Source organism: Triturus cristatus, chromosome 5_1, assembly GCF_964204655.1.
Source record: "Triturus cristatus chromosome 5_1, aTriCri1.1, whole genome shotgun sequence".
Lineage (NCBI taxonomy): Eukaryota > Metazoa > Chordata > Amphibia > Caudata > Salamandridae > Triturus > Triturus cristatus.
Window position 1 is genome coordinate 281,277,363 of NC_140587.1, and position 13,665 is coordinate 281,291,027.

The window sequence follows — 13,665 nt, forward strand, 5'->3', positions numbered from 1 at the left end:
TGAATAAAGGTCACAGACAGGTGCCCAGTGGTACCTCCACTGCAGGGGCGTAGGCGAGAAGAATGAACTACCTCAAGAAACCTCTCTTGGTGTTCCATCCTGAAGGGTCCCGAAGAGAAATGGAAAGGTTTTCTCACCCACGTATTATTGTGGCATGCGTCATCATTGGCAACCTATCAACACCAGAGTAGGTAAATACCATTTTGGCAGACTCAACTGACTAAAGCAGAGGTCTAAATGGAAACTAAAAATATCTCAGGGTATACCCTTGGAATATCCTTTAATTGGGTACGCTGGACATGAATAAAAGTTTCCTAATCATGGATATTTTGATGAGCTTCATCTGTCTGCTAATTCCTGCTGACATGCCACCTACCCTCAAGATGGCAGACAGGGTAACCAGGGCAGGCTTTAGCACTAGTGTTTGTTGGCGCCCCCCCATCCATGGTGGAGGTGGTGACCACCTCCACCAAGGATGGACCACCACCTCCACCACGGATTTCCTCACCACCACCACCTTTCAACAGTGCCCCTCAAGTCTCCATAACCACTCTCTTTCAGATTCATTTAATAAGTTATATAGCGACACTCATACCAATGTAGGGTTTCAGAGTACTTTGCATCACACACACATTACACAGAGACAATTAATCATATGTTTGTAAATCATGGTCTAGGAAATGTTACATAAGCCAGAGGACCACAAGGTGTAGGAGTGACATGTCATCGATACTAGTAGGTAGTATAGTTAAAGAGTGCTTGGTCTGGAGAAAAACAAACTCAGAATTGAAAACAGAACACCATAGTTGGGGGTTCTCTTTAATAATAAGAATCTACTTCTTCCCAAATGGATCCTTTTTGCAACAATAACCTATGCTCTGATCTATACTTAGCAGTGTGCATGCAGTTCTTTGATGACAGTTAATAATTCACTGTTCTATATTAGGATTTTAACTTATTAACTGCAAGTACCAAAAGGATGTCCCTTAGAAAAGCAGTAAACCAATGTTCTATTTACATTATATGCACTTTGTGATCTGCATGGTACACATTCTTTGCAGAAGGCTTATTAATCCTCTGTGCTATTTTATGATCAGTCAGAACCTCAACTAGAAAAGACTCCTATCTCTCTTCAGGAAGAACATTTATCCCCAGAGTTATCTTGGCATTTTTATTGTTGCCTGAAAGTTGTTGGAGGCCAGGAACGTGGCAGCAAGTGCTTTAAAAACCAAATAAACTCGCAAACACAAAGCCCCACGAAGTCAGCACCAATCACACCGCCCTGAAGTCAGCACCTGGTGCAGTGGCACCAGTCACACCGCCCTGAAGTCAGCACCTGGTGCAGTGGCACCAGTCGCACCGCCCAAGAACTGGCCTGGGGGTAACTATAGGTAACGCAGCAGCACCTACCTCTTAAAGAATGTGTGACTGCAGGGAAGGTGCTCCCGTTCTTGAGCAGTTGGCTAATAAACTACCCTAGGTAGGGTTTTGTAAGCAAAGCCTTATAGACAGGCATGAGCGCCTTAGGCCTCTTCAATGTGCATGGACTGAATGTTGCACATAGGCAGTGAATAAGAAAACTCTGATGAAGACCGTTGACCTGTATGGGCTTTAATAGTGGTCGAAGCATGTTGGCAGGAATTAGTGGACAGGTGAACCATTGAAGCTCATCAACATATCCACGAATAGAAAACTTGTAATCACATTCAAAGTATCCACTTAAAAGGTATTCCGAGGGTTCACATTCTGCACTGGGGCCTCATCATTTTGAGGTACATCGCTGTTCTGCACGCCTGGGTAGAGGCGCAGGCTGGATCTTGAAGATGGATGTAACCAGGAGTGGTATTTCTGTGAATACAGAGAACGTCGCCTACCATAACTCTGTCACACTCTCTGTGGTCATTGTCACATAAAGATCGTCTTACCTTCAGGGCCACTGGAATTGTGGAGCTGTGGAGATTTTTGCATAGTTATAGATTTGCCGCATCTGTTCCATAATCCATCACCGGCTGCATAATGTGCAGATTTTAACCCAATAAATTGTTTCTAGCTCAAAAGGGTCAAAAGTTACTAAAAACACAGCGACACATGTTGCCGCGCAGTAGAAGTCCTTTTACAAAGGTTGACTGGTCACCTTTCTGTAGCGTATTGCTATATTTGGGTGTTAAATTGGTGCTAATGAGGTGCACCCAGTGTTAAAAACATTACTATCAACAAATGTCACGCATTACGGCGCATGATTTGCCTTTTCGTGTCGCATAATTTACCCTACCACATAATTTGGCCCTCCCCTGCCACATAATTCCAGTGGCTCTGCTTACCTTTTGAACGTGCACACCTGGCACAGGATGAAGATGCCACAAGACAAGGCCCGGGGTGTTTAAAAGCGCTGCCCTAGGAATGGCAGGCTTCAGGCGCTAGTAGAGTTTGCCAACCTGCTGACACATCCCTGCCGGATACACGAACAGAGAGACAGTTCAGAGAGAGTGCGCACCAAATTTGCCTATCAACAACCCCCACCCACCCCCGAAAATGTTATCTTTTCATAGCGCGTGCGTGATATATGTTTGCGGAAATAAAATGTCAAAAGAAACTTATCTAAACAAGATTTGCTATGCAAAGCAGGTGACTGTAAACTGCACTGACACGAAACGCCAGGACTTGTTTCCTGCTGCTCGTGTTTCAGCTGCTGTGCGTGTTTTTTAGCCGATAAAAAAGCTGAGAGTGCGGAGCTTCAGAGATGCGTGGGATCCAAACGTCACAGGTTCAGGTCTTGGCAGGGCACATTCGGAATCTCATCCTTCCGGTGATCGCTCCGCCAATCACCCTGCAGTATAAGCACTAGGGGCCCGACTCACAGGTATCTTTTCTGTGACTAGATCAGACTTATTCTGCACTTACTCCTAGATTTCGAGGTGTAAATCATATAAACGGAGCAATGAGTAGTGAATAGATATTGAATGTTTAACTGGTGTCCTTGGCCTTACAAACTACCAACACCCGCCAATTGAATATCTCACACAAACGTTTTCTTGGAAATTAAACATATATACTTTTTAATTGTTTAAAGTCCCTCTTGGTGACAGAAGCCCGGGGCCATGATTGCTCGGCCCATCGGGGATGAACAGCAAGACGAGAATCAAATACGTGCATTTGACATTGTTGAGACTAAGGCATGCCGGACAATTTCGAGAAATCTCCGTGAACGAAGGAGCATCTGTCCTGCATATGATGGCAATATGTAGATGTACAAAGTGAGCATGAAAAGCAAAGGGCCTAGACCCCAAGGTGCTCTAAATAAGAAGTGTGACAAGGAGGTCCTAACTACGGGGCAGAGTAACACCACAGCCCCTTGCTGGCTATCTCACAGCTCCCCTCTACGTGGCCACGCCTCTAGAGGAGTGGGACCCTATGATGTGCCTTGGAGGCGACAAGTCCACAGCTAGCCACGATGGCACACTCTGGATGGTGCCTACCAAATTTAGACTCCACATTACGGACTAACATAGGCCACTAGACCGCGTGAGAGAAAGGTATCACCAGAACAGAACTGGAACTGGGACAGGAGGTAGGCCTGATTAAATTCCCATAGCCGGTCACCTACCTGCGCTGCTCCACCGCATTAGGAAGGTGGTTGTTTGGTGTACAGTCCAGTAAGAAACAGGCCTTAAAATGGTCAAACTACAATCATGTAAAAAACAGTTCTAAAACAAAGTGGTGAGGGCACCTTAAAAATGAAAACATCACACAAAATAGCACTGGATTATGTGAAGCACCATCAACACCAGGGCCATTCTGCAATCCCAAACGCCATCGGACCACACACAGGTGCAACCACCTGCATCCGTAGGGGCAGTCCCGTGTCACTGTACCTTTGTCCTCATTATGGGCACCGCTCTCAAATAGCAAGCTTCCCAAGGGCCTGCGAGGTGGTGGGCAGGAGCAGTAGACCTGTGCCCACCCTCGATGATCTGGGCACCCTAGCCCCCAAGCTGGTGTGTACATCCTCTGGTTGGCAAATGACTGCTGGACCATACCCATTAGTGCTGTCCTGGGGAGTCTGCTTTGGAGGACCCCCCCTGCTAACTAGGGGTGACTTTAGGATTCTAGATCACCAAGCCTAGATATAGGGTCGGGTGGGAGGGAAAATTGCTGTAGATCCGCATGCCGTCGTCGCAATGGGCATGTCCAAACGAGGCTGAGGCCAAGGGGCAGACAATCTTTATACCCCCATGGCCACTGCGGGAGGGGCGGAAGTGACGCAACATGAACGCGATCGTTGCACATCCTGTCGCCCCCTCCCACATCTCGCGAGGTAAGACGACCAGAATCCGCCCTTGGCCGGCACATCCCTGGATCGAGGAAGGGCCCCGGCCACGGAGGAGCCGGGTCCTAAGTACTCTGTCCATATGCAATAAATGTCACCGGCAATGGAAGTTATAATGACAACAGGATGCACAGACCCCAAGACTGAAGTGGGTCTGTAATGCGTGGGAGAAATGGCTGGAAAAGTGGACGACAACACTATTTTGGACTTATTCTCCTACATCACTGGGAATGCTGATGTGAGTGAACACCTTAGCCCACATACTGTAGTGTTTATGTATCTCCACACCCCATGAGTAGTGATACACAGGTTCGGCCTCCACTATGTGATGTAATGTTTGGCTTAATGATCTGGTGTTTAATGAAACCTTTAATTAAAAAAATAATTCTTAAAAAAGAAGGCAAGTAGAAGGTGGCTGAAACTCTCCTCATCGAGCTTACAACCCATTAGCCGACTCTTCTTTTCCATCAGTAACGGGCTTAGGGGTGACTAGGATGAGGTGGGCTGCCTGCTTTGTACATTCCTGCACCCTACAGGCATCAGCTTCCCTGCCCTCAACATCTTGAAAGTAGATTTCTCAGTACCTCTGCAATATTGTGCTCCATGTCGAAACCAATTTTCCTGTTTCAGTCTTCCAATCTGATCCCCCAACATAAAGCAAACTGCACCCTCAACACTCTGATCCAACTACTGCAGACAAACATATGTGCGGTATCACCAAAATCTCTTTCATGGCCGTGCTATCAACCGCACCCAGTTCTGATTTCACCACTTCAATTAATAACCTTCACAAATGCACAATTCCCTAGAACCTCCAGCACCAATGTCACTCCATGCACATACGCATTGTCAAATATGACCTTCCACATTTGCACCTAAACTAAGTCTACCCTTAACTCCCCTCTTCATAGCTCTCATCCCCAAATGTGGCTTGTGTGCTAAGTTAAGCGTCGCCTCACCGAACTCTTTCAGGACAACCAATGCTGCCAATCCTCTCATGGTCTGGGATCCCGATAACACCAATGCTAGTACTGCTTACCAGATGTACTCTTACCCAGCCACCCAGAATTGACATTCTCCTCCACACCTCTTGCCAGCCAAACCCAGCACCCACCTTCATTCGTGCCCTCCACGCCAGTCTGGAACACTTGGAATATGGCACTGCGAATCCTGATCACTCTAGGTCACCACACTGGGTGACCCAAGAGACATGGCATTCCTCACACCAGGCATATACTCCAAGGCATTTCATACTTGCAAAGTAATCCTTAGCATGACTCTCCCAAGCACTTTAATGACAAACAAGACTACTGAAGGCTTGTGATCTGTGTTCACACAAACCTCTGGAAATACTACACACAACCCAGCCCGAACGCAGCATGGGTATTATGGCAGTGCATGTCCTATTGAACAGAGAATGTGCTACTAAAATACATCATGGGCCCACTTAATCCGCTGTTTGTGTTAATAGAAAGGAAGCATTCTCCAACACTGCATTCGCCAACGCTAGGGACACACTCACAAATTCCTCTTGTGAATTTGTGTCCAGATATCTCAAGCTCAAATATGCTTTGCTCTTACATAAACCCTGAATGCTATGTTACACCTTTACACAGATGTGTTTGTTCCTTTACATCTTTGATGAGACGCCTATCAGTTTCAATTCATCACCTTGCAGCAGAAATACTTAAGAAAGATTAGTTTGTGGGTCAAAAGAGGATTTTCAAGACAATCTTTCATTTATTTCATTTCAGTATGAAAAGTGGGTATATTTTCGATATACTTGCACATCTAACATAACAGGGTGACAGATAGAAGGCTTCTGTATAAAGAAAGAAGTATTCCAATCAAAAACTCTTGTTTGGGAAACAAAGGCCAGTAATTAATGTTGGCACTACATGCCTAAGTTTGTGCTAGTGTAAGGATACACAGCGGCATGCATGCCATTAGAATCGCCCTGCGCACCACTCCAGCTCAAACCCGGATTACTTCCAATACTTTTTTCAGTTAAGGTGCAGACTATGTTCTCTCACGGGGGTGTTTGAGTTTTCTTGATTTATGCCCTGTTATCCCATGTTTACATCTCTGGGTGATGAGGGGCCATGAGAGGGACCTCAGGTGGCATCCATGCCGGCCTCTCCCGCCAGCTCGGCGGAACCCTCTGATCGGTGTGAATGTCACAGCTGCTGGCTTGTCCCGCCGCCAAACCTCGTCACCTGGCGAAGAGACCTGCCTGCAAGCACCCGGCGCGAGCCGCCCTGCTGCGAACAATGCGCGCAAGCACGCGGCCAACCCAGCTATTTTTACACGTCCTTGAAGCCAGCTCCCTGCTCCGGCAGAACCCAGGCCGCGCCGCACATCTGTTCGCCTCTTTATAAATAATAAGCTCCGAAGGGGACATGATGGAAATAATGTCCCTTCCTTACATTCTCCTACGCGTGCGAACAAAACTAACACTCCACCCGAGCACGAGGCAAAACTGTCTCGCGCTACTGCGATTAATTATTCCTTACTGGGTCGCCATTCGGGAGGTACAACGCACCCCGCCTCTGGGGTCCAATTCAGAAGGAGCGACTACGACACGTGCCCCGTGGGATTATTTGGACTATTTTGTGATTCTCAACATTTCCAACTGTACCAGCCATCGTTTTTTTGCAGTGCTGAGATGTATAAATATTAACAGTGCAGGATTTATACCAGGTGCACACTTCCACAAGAGAAAGGCAACACAAATTTGCATAATTAACTTTTTTTTGGCTTCCACATGGGAAGAACATTTCTTCCGATGGAGAACACGTTCTCCCACACCCTGATTAAATGTGGGCGTGCTCTTTTCAAACTCCCAACCCTGGAAGCACAGTAATTGTCCCTGGCAGCCTGGAGGCAGAGATGGATTCCTGTCAGAACAGGCCCAGATACCTGGGAAACGAAAACGCTAAGGACTGTCCATAGGTACCCCAAAAAGGCTGATCCTTTGAACCCTGATTCTCCTGCCTCCCCCTAGCACTTGCAGAAACAGAATTGTAGGTGTGCAACCAGAAGTTCCCTAGGTCCTAACCACTCTGCCAAACTCTGGGCTCTGCAGGTGAATGTATGGGTGAGGAAGCAGAAGGGTCGTATGGCTGTGGCACTCGACATGGCCACACCGGAGCGGGGAAGATAGGGACAGAGACCGAGCAAACAGAGGACTCGAGGACTGGAGATGTAGGGCACTGATACTCACACCGCACCCGAAACACAAGATCCACTGGTTTGATGAAAGGGTCAAGGCCCCAGGACATGGGCACACCAGCGGGATAAACCACGCGGGCAGTCTGCAGCATCAAGAGGCCATAGAAATACAGATTTCTAACGTATTATTTTTCACAACTTGGTTGTTCTGCAAAGAGAGGAAGCTCTGAGGAATCCAATTTTACAAAAGTACACTTTCATCTGTGACAGAATACATTCATACATTGTTTCTTGTAAAAGTTTTAGTTTTTTTAATTACTTTACAGATAATCACAAACCTTGGAAACAATTCTAATTACTGCCTTATGGTGAAAACAAAGGCTTAAAATAATCAGTCTTGTTAACCTTTGTAAACAAGCATTGGCATAGCCAATAGGTCTCGCTTTTGCGACCTTATAAGTATTTAGTTATGCAGCACAATATCCTTGGTGCAACAACATCAACTGTTGCATGGTTAAACACTTAAAAGGTCTCAAAGGCGAGACCTATTGGCTATGCTCGATGACTCAATTATGTGGTGTCTTTCTGAATTGTGTGGCATGATGTGGAATTCTGTGGTGTGGAATGGATGTATGTGGCTTGTAGTGTAATTGTGTTGAGTTGAATTATGTGGTTTAGTGTTGAATTATGTGGATTGGATGGATTAATGAATGAAAGGTTGGATGATGAGTGAAAGAGTAGCTGGATGTATGGGTGAAAGGCTGGATGGATGGACGTGTTGAATGGGTTGATAAATGGATGATAGATGGATGGATGAGTGAGTGAAAGGATGGGTGTAAGGATGGATGAGTGAAAGATTGAATAAATGAGAAAAAGGGAGGACAGATGGATGGCTGGATGAAAGGGTGGACGGGTGAATGAGTGAATGGATGGAAGACTGGGTGAAAGGGTGGATGGATGAGTGAAAGGTAAATGGATGGATGGATAGATGTGTGAATGAAATGGTGGATTGTGGGTGATTGAAAAGATGGATGGAACATGCATGGATGAATGAGTAAAAGGATTGATGTAATGATGCATCTAATCACAGGCATTTACAAATGCAGTGTAGCACATTAAAGCCAGACAATTTGCCAAAAAAGGATTGGTTTCTTATTGGTTGCATATACAAGAAAAAGAAATGAATATGATCCTGTGATAAGGTACTTTTCACTGGCAAAATAGTCCCTCAAGCATTTTAATGGAATCACTTTAAAGAAAATGGAATGATACACCTGAGGATCATTAATCACAAGAGGTATCTTGACATTTTTATTGTTGCCTGGAAATTGTTAGAAGCAAGGAATGAGGCAGCATGTTGCACAATATAAAAAACAATTGTAGTACTCACCTTTAAAAGCTGTTAGCTTTGCAAGAGCGTGTTTGTATTGGCATTTGAAAATAAATTAAATACAAATTGGCACTGGAAAGTCACAACATAGGATCATGTATGCGGAAACCTGGGTGACCATCCCACAATGCAATTTATTAATAAAAAAGCATTGCAAAATTGTTGACCTTCTGTGCATATGAGTGTGTCTGCTGCGTGATGCAGTGGCAGTTGTTGTGACATATTCTTTGAAACTTTTGTGCACCATTCCAACATGGTGAATGAACATTTTAGAAGGGTAAATAGAAAAAAATAATGCACAGTGTTGTGCAAAGCAATAGAAGCAACCTCCCTGGAAGCAGTGTGATGCTGCTGGAGCAACACTGGAATAATTGAAAAAATAAATAAATAAAAATAAAATGCAAGAAGGAATCGGATGGGCAAGAATCACGATATGCAGGAAGCAAAATGACCAGTAGCCGTGTTATTCTGCCGGGCATTCGCACAAGGATTTGTTGAAAAATGTATAACTATTTTAATTTCTGTTGTGTAATACCTGCTCATGCTTGCTTCTAAGAAATGCAGTTTTTTGAGGTCATGAGTTTCGATTCTTGGCAAGTCAGACTCCCTTCTCCATTCGTGTGAGGTGGGTGGATTGAGAACCATGAATTGGGCAACAGTTATATAACATAGGGTAGTGAAAAACGTGAGTTGGCCGTTATAAAGAGCTATATAAAACTCATGATATTATTGTTCCTTATAAATAATGTACCTTTTCGTGTAGCTTTCTGATATATTTTCCATTAACAATTCTCTCAAATCTCGGAAACACTTTACCTTTGAATTGTGGACACGCTGCCCTGAAGTTAAGAAGGAGAGCATTGGGCCCACTGTTTGTACTCACACCCGATCCAAGTGCAGCCTTCTGGTGCTTAGCAATGCGGGCAGTGAATTAGTGTAGGAGAGAGGGCGCGGGCCCAGGGACAGCCCTACCCCTCCATCGAGAGCTGAAAGCGCAGCGCACTGAGAGCAGGGATACTCTCGGTGGGAGCAGTCTGGTAGCGACAGCTGCGTCTGGACTCTGGAGACAGGAGGGGGAGAGGATGAACTGTCAGAGTGGGCCCCTGGAAAGGACGCAAGACGACAGCTTCCTGTTTAAGAGCACTTCACAGACAGTACCTGCTGGAAGGGGACGCGGCAGACAGACAGAGACGGTGACAAGGAGGGCAAGACCGATGCGGAATGAAGGGACGCTGACGTCACAGAACACTGTCTGTTACTACAGAGGATGGGATTGGGCACCAGAACCCTGTTGAAGCCACTTTTTCAACTTAAAAAATTAAATACATTTTTCAGCATCAGAAAGTTTCAGGGGAATGAAGGGACGCTGACGTCTCGGAACACTGTCTGTTCCTACGGAAGATGGGATTGGGCATCAGAATCCTGTTGAAGCCACTTTTTCAAATAAAAAAATTAAATACATTTTTCAGCATCAAAAAGTTTCAAAGAGGAACATTGTGACACGTAATTCCATCTGAAAAGGCATTGAACGGTATATCTTTCATGAGCATAATAAAAAATCCACATATGTGCAACATTCACCTGTCCTAAGAAAGGGTCAGTCACTTCTGCGGGGGCAGTGACGTAGCAACACTGCCTTGCACTCTAAGCCAACAAGGAAAACAAAGAGTATGGCTCTTAGATTGGAAGCAGCCAGACGCGTGACCAGAGATGCGCGGCCGCGAGACGCGCTCTGTGGTGGGGGAGGAGCGTTAAAGCCTAAAGCAAGCAAGACGGAGAGGCGGAGCGAGGCGCACGCGCTTGTGCGTGTAACTGCACGCTCTATGCCACGCCGGTAGGACTTTTGAAAGCCGACTCACTAAATGTCTCGCCAGAACAGCGCATGCGCTGGCTCAGGCGAGACATAAATAAGGAAGTTACTGATATTTGAATGTGCACAGGGTGTAATTTAAATAAAGTTTCAGCATATGAGGTGGAAAGCCCCAAGGGCTCAGGGCATGAATGTAAGTGCTGATGATAGTATGCTATTTAAAGTTAGAAGCCAGAGGGTTGCCTGCACCAGGGTGAGGAAACAGCAGTTTTGCAGGTTGCGTTCTTGGCATTCACAGCTTAATCTGGCATCAAACTTCCATTAAAGGTGAGACAGGTGTGTCTCATGGGGTGTCTACCCATGGTTACCTCTGCTCTTCAGCATTTACAAGAGACCCCTAACACGGGTGGGCTAGCCACACAGCCCAATATTCCAGATCTATGCAGATGGCCTGTAAAGTTGGACAGCCACAAACATCATCCCACAGATTCCACCAGCTGTCAGAAACAAACACTTTTTAATGAAGGCGAGTCAACTCGCTCGAAATGGTTCAAACATATATCATAAGACAAGGTGTCATTCAACTCAACCGAAAGAATCAGGGGCCACTACCTACCATTCTGTAATATGGTAAAAGCCTTGGAGTGGGGGTCAGACAGACAGACACACACATGCCCAACTTTTAACTCAGGAGTCTGAGAACGCATACGCTAATGTTCCACTCGCCACTATGCCTCACATTACTCAGGGCACTGTTAATGTCGACACTGGATTACTGCAACATTATGTATGTAAGAGTCAGAAAGAAAAAGATCAGGAATTTACAGCGACGAGGTAGCTAGACTCTGCTTCAACATTAAGAAATCGAAGCACATCACCCAAGTTCTTAAAGTCCTTCACTGGTTTAGAGAATAAAGTTCCAAATCCTATGCATGTTTTCGATGCACTGGAGCGTCCTGAACGAAAACACTTCCAATTTTTTTTCCAAACTATAGAATACGCTCAATCACGGGGTCCACCAGCACATACCCGATCACCCAAGTCAGATTTAACAGAAAGTCACTTTGAGTCGGTTCAAACCAACCAATGGAAGTAGAGCTATGGAATGGACGGCGCCCAGATCTAGGTCCCAACCAACTCTGGAAGGCAGAAAAAAAAAGAGAAACAAGCCCCTTCTAAGAGAACCGTGCTAACTGTGCTTTACAAGCCCGCTGGGACTACCCCCTCCCAAAACGGAATATGCTCCGACTGGTTTCCGCTTGCAAAACGCAGATTCTTGAATCTAAACACCCCCATAAGATCCTCGTGCCTCCATAGTTATTGTCATCGAATGCAAAGAAGAGCCAGCATGCTCAAGAATTACAGCCCATCCAGACCACCGCCACTAGGAGATAAAAATAGTCACAAGCCGACGTGGCTCTTCCCGTGGTCTAATGTAATATTACTTCTTTAGCAGTGCAGCATTATCACAGATGTAATTCAGTAATACCACATCACCCTAAATAGCAAAAAATAGGTAAATGGGCAGTAAAATACTTGCAGCCCACTTGACATTGCCTTTGCACCTATCTGACCAACACTAAATGAGTGCCAATGTCAATATTCAACCAGTATAATGTCATCCTACTGTAACCACAAAAGGCTTCTTTTTCTGATGATTCCAATTTAATAGAATTAAACATATTCCTCAATTCAACTTTTTCTAAAATCCAACATATCTGACTGAAATTCCGGGCATGAGCTTCCATGCAATGTAGATCAGACTAAAACGATTATGTGAAGACGAGAATTGGCAATATAGTGTATGCGTAGTCAGCGTGAGACTGACATGAACATTGTAACAAAACAATTCAAATGGTCATTGGCTAACAATCTAAAAACTTTTGATTCTGAAGCATGGGGCTTCATGCCTGGGAGCGTACTCCACCTTAAGGAGGTACAAACTGAACAGAACTTTCAGTAAACTTGAATGGTGAAAACCATGCCGGGTGACATGTAGATTTGGTAGTCGGTGGATGCGACAGAGATCGAAAAATGTGAGATGGAGATTGAAAAGTGTAGGATTTGGTCTAGAGCAGTGGCTCTTATCCTGTGGGCTGGGGACCCCCGAGTGCCTGTGAAGCCAACTCAGGGGGCTAGCCACTGCTAAGAAAATTAAATAATATTAACAGATTATTAAAGTGTATATAAATAAATGTACAATTGAATATTTTAAAATGTTCTGTAATTTTAAAGGAATTTGCTGCTAAATATTAAGTTAGTATCTTCAGATTGGTTCATGGGAGCAATACAAGTGCGTCAAATAGAATATGGTATGGAGGAGTACGCGGAGCCTCAACTGAATTTAAAAAAGCTCCAACCTTCCTATTAAATTAACAAACGTTTTTTAGATTTTTTTGTGAATTAAATAAAATATTTCATCATTTCTGTATTTGTTTGGTGAATACTTGTTTCTGTATTATTTGTGGATCAAATCAACGAAAATGCTTAGGCCGGGGTTCCTGGCTTCCAGTAATGGCTCAGTGAGGGTCCCTGGGTTCCAATAATGATTGAGTGGGGTTCACAAAAGGTTAAGAACCACTGGTCTAGAAGAGGGATAATTAATAGCAAACTATGGAAGTTTGGCAATGATTAGTATGTTGATCATGGGTTCAGCTGGGTGTGGTGGAGAGGTGGATGGCTTGGGACTGCTGACTAGGTTGATGAGTGCTGTTGTGCTGGTTATGGTGAAGAATGTATCTCGCTGTCAAAGAGGACTGCTAGGTTGTAGGACGAATGGGAAGATATCGTAATCTTTGGAGGTTGGGAGGACTGGGCAAAAAATACACTTTTTTGAGCCGTGGATAAAGGGATGCTTTAGATGGTAGCCTTTATAGTGCATCTTTGTTTTTTTGTGGGGGTTTCGCACTCAGTGGCACAGTCATCGGGCACTACACGGCAGAGAGGTTGTCCATGATGTAAAACATG

At 45.0% G+C, this 13,665-nt stretch overlaps 1 protein-coding gene across 5 annotated transcripts in view; it reads right to left on the bottom strand.

Moving 5' to 3' along the window:
* Positions 1 to 13,665, bottom strand: part of LOC146830728 (uncharacterized) — a 435,729-nt gene that overhangs the window by 272,732 nt on the left and 149,332 nt on the right. The window contains exon 1 of one of the 5 annotated variants that reach the window (XR_014961481.1): positions 2,322 to 2,468. The exons of the other annotated variants lie outside the window; for them this stretch is intronic. The gene's annotated coding sequence lies outside the window, so the exon portion shown is untranslated. Of the gene's footprint in view, positions 1 to 2,321; positions 2,469 to 13,665 lie in introns of those variants that run through there. 5 annotated transcript variants of the gene reach the window in all.